Consider the following 4,581-nt stretch of genomic DNA (forward strand, 5'->3'; position numbering starts at 1 on the left):
ATATGCAATGCATATTCTCGTTGGCGAAGCAAATTAATTATTGTTCTCATGAATATTCTCTGCATACGAAATTCAAGCAAACAGTATCAATGGTCGCTCGGCGTATCCCAAACGATAAAACCGAGCGAGTAATTGAGCGAGATATTTCCGGAAATATATTCAGTACGTCGATATCTATTATACCAAAGTATCACTCATGCTTTCACCGCAATATGGCTGGTGCATCGTGCGATCACGCTTTATAGCGCTAGCATTTTATAGACGTTCCGCCTCATAATTACCATATAACGTCGTGCCTCCGCGCACTTTATTATACGCGATTACCCATAAAGATAAACGAACTTACATATTGTCCGGCATGCCAGCATAATTGAGCCGCGAGGGAAGCAAGTGCAAGGAACGCGACGAATCGCAAGCGCTGATGGCAAGTGTGAACGGTTTGCTGACTTTAACAGAAATTAACATAAGAATTAAGTTGCTGGAAGGTATTCATCTTGCTATGAAATCAAAAGATACAAGATTTAATTGTAACATTTTAATTTGTTCAATTTCAAGCATACTATTAGAAATGTTCTTAACTTTCATTAACTTTTAAGTTAAAGGCCATCTACAGGTCCATATAAGTCGCAAACGCAGAACGCAGTTTGCAAACGCATTTGCGACAAACAATCAAAAGCTGTTATTATAATACTATTGACACTTCTAGCTGTCGCAAATGCGTCTGCGAACTGCGTTTGCACTTATATGGACCCTTTACACAATTTGAACTTAATTTCATGACATTACATTAAATTTAATGTATTTATAATTAAAAAATATATTTGTATAAATGTACATAAAATTTAATGTATTTTTCATGAAAATTTGTGAAATTTAATGTACTTTTCATAAAATTTTATTATTAAAAGTATATTAAATTTCATAAATTTACATGTTCATTATATTTAAGTAACGACTGTAACTTAATTTTTTAGTTAAATCATTCATTACTTTTAATTTTGTTCATAACGAGCTTCTTTTACATATAAAGAAAGCTCGTGGTTACATTTTTCTAACAGGGCAATTTCTAAAAAATGTGCTCTTTTTATTTAAAATATATTCAAAATGAATATGTTAGAAAGAAACACAAATATTACGTAAAAAAATGAACACAAAAAATATAACATTGACACAATTTGTAAAAAAATTGTGAAGATTCATTTTTTTGAGTAAATTTTCGAAAACATTTATAATTTATTAATATGTGTATTTTATTAATTTTTAGAATTTAAGTTTTAAAATACATTACTTTTTATTTGTTCACTTATTCATAAATTGTTATTTTAATATTAAGAAATATTAAATATCAATTTAAGTGTTCAAATAATACAATTAAATTAAATTAAATTAAACTAAATTAACATACCACTATATTAAAAATTTAAACAAAGACTAGTTGTAACACAAGCACAAAATGTTTTTTACTGTATGATTCATTAATTCAGAAAAAGTACCAGATTAATTTTACCATACTTATGTACTCTCACGTAGCTTTCGATCACAGGAGAAGACTCATAGCCCGCAGGCTCTCTCGACGTAATGCAAATCGCGGCGTCGCGTCGCGGAGGAGCCGTGCATCAATCCATGACTAGTGCATTATGCGTGCACAAGAAAAGCAAACACGCGATGTCTTCCGCGGTAACCGCGTTTGCCGCAGAATAAATTCGTAAATCGTACTTTCAATTGTCGTTTCGAGTCGACTTGGTTGCTTCCGAGTTTCTCGAATGAGAGCAATATAAAAGCGACTGGCGAGAACGTGTAATGTACCTACGTACGAATGGAAGAATGTTGTGTGTGCTTTTCATCTGGTCCCTTCGCCGTCGATAAATTGTCTTTGCTACGCGCACACACACACACACACACACACACACACACACACACACACACACACACACACACACACACACACACACACGGCTCTGTCCTTCATAATAAAGTATTCATCGTTAAATCAAGGCAGCGGTATAGCGCGTTGCGTTACCGCGGTTGCATAACTTTTGCATGTCGTCCGCTTCTCGAAGTCGACGACACTGTCGTCACTGTGCGTCCGATATTAACGTGAAATCGCCTTTGTTTAAGGGAGAATGAACATATACTCGGCTCTCATGAAATTTGCATGCGTTATTATTCAGGCGATGTCAAGTTTGCTACGTTTCATGTGAGTCCACTGATGATATACCGGGAGAAAAATAACGATTATCATTCACTGAACGATGCAAGATTTAATATTAACGGCATCAATATGAATGCATGTCTAAACATGTCAAGGAGTAAATAGGTCCTTTTTCACTTAATAGCATATCGATATTATAATCGCGATAGATCCGTGGTCTTATAATGGTGCAGTAATGGCGAAACATTTCGCTCACGACCGTTGGGAAATAACGCTCTCATCGCAGATAACCGCATTAATCGCCGCTAAACGCGACGCGTTACATATGAATCTTCCTGGCCTCGACGGGGGCGAGAGGTGATTTAATAAGGCTATATTTCGCATCGATTCATAAATACATCTCGCGAGCAGCCGGCGCGCGCGCGTTCATGAGAGTATCATTAGGCGATTGATAGCCGTGCAATTTGTAATCGATAAATCTGGGGAACGGTGTGCCCCGACGCCAAATCGCGCCGAGGAAACCGGACCATCGGATTTTTCACGTGTCATGAATGGCCCTAATGGTTATTTACAGTTAAGGAAATGAAAAACGCAAGTCCTTTGCATTTCGAAAGTCAAAATAACTCTTATGTACATAGCTAGACAGATTCATTTCTTAATTTTGAAATCCTAATCCTGCTTTTTATTGCTCCATGCAAATTTGAATACTTTATCGTATAGAATTTCTTTTACACAAAATATATATCAAATAATATATTTATAAAGGCATTGGAATTGTACGTTTTGATAAGCTTTGTGATCCGTATTTAAAATGAACACTATTTTAAATATAAGTGCCTAAGGCTAATTTGTACTTGATTTTCGTACTGAAGAGAACTTAAATCTAGAGTTGAAACAGAAATCTAGAGTTGCAGTTAACTTAGTTGGTAAGTACATTCCAACTATTTGCGAATTATTATCTTATAAATATATTATTTACACACTAACAATCGCGAAATCCCACATAGACATTTTACTTTTTTATTCTTGTATCTATAAAACTATTTTTATTGTAATTCTATAATAATTATATATATAATTATAATTCACTTTAAATTAATATTAAAATAATGAATTAATATATTAATGTTTATCATATTATCGTGAAAATTACTGCGAATTATAAATTAAAAATATGTTTTTATCTTAAAAATTAAAAATTAATAGACAGTGTTATGCCAATAATGTATTAAATATATACGATATCGATTATTATAATTATGTGTATAGTTTTGTAAGATGCAGTTTGTGCATTGTCCCAGCGGCATCTATTTATATATATATATGTGTGTGTGTGTGTGTGTGTGTGTGTGTGTGTGTGTGTGTGTGTGTGTAACATAAATATATACATATAGCAATTATTTCAGTATTGTGGAGCAATTAGCTGAATAGTACGAGTTTGCATGGAATCTCGCGGGATATATTTATAAATCAATGCGAAATATGGCCTTATTAAATCACCTCTCACCCCTACCGCGTCCGAACGGAAAGATGCATATGTAACACGTTGCAGCGATTAATGTGCGATCGTGATATGTATTATTTTCTTCAAGACGCTTTGCAATCCATCGCGAATAAAACCGACATCGTGGTAAATCGACACACGTAAACAAAGAAAATTTAAACAAAGTTATGTTACACTATACTTTGGAAAAATTAATTGAAATTATTAAGTAATCATGTTTTCATATTAATTAAATAATTGTAATGTTAAAGAAAATAAAATGATTTACAAATAAATTAACAAAAAATTATTTTACTAAATTATTTTACTGTACACTTTTACATTACTTTCAAAAAGTATATTCCTTATAGTTGCATTTTTTCTTGTTATATTATAAGAAAACGACTGATGAAACGATTTCACATAATTTCATCGTTATTTAAGTTAAACTTAAAAGAAAATAAAAAAATATTAATAAGTATGGATTACTAGTAATTTCATTAATAACTTTAATTGAATTATTAATCATTTTTGCAGTCTCAAATGTCTATATTCTCTATCATATCAATCATCAACATATATTATACGCTATGCTATCTTTCAATTCTTCGGCAGCTGTTCAGTACTAACTGACAGTTAATTAATACCAACAGACTAGCTGATGGATATTTCGAGGTGAATAGATAAACGTCACGAATCCTCTGTCGTGATGCTCGCGGTATATTCATTAGTCGTGTAACTCTATTCTATTCTGCATATATTAATTAGAAATTCGTGATACCTCTCCATATTTCGTACGTTACTCTAAATCACTAAGTTACGATCCGAGATGATATTTGGTTATATTTATTATCAGTCTCAATGTATTGCATAAGCATTAGAAAAAATACACACACGTATATATATATATATATATATATATATATATATATATATGTATGTATTT

This window comes from Atta colombica, unplaced genomic scaffold (genome assembly GCF_001594045.1).
Source record: "Atta colombica isolate Treedump-2 unplaced genomic scaffold, Acol1.0 scaffold238, whole genome shotgun sequence".
NCBI lineage: Eukaryota > Metazoa > Arthropoda > Insecta > Hymenoptera > Formicidae > Atta > Atta colombica.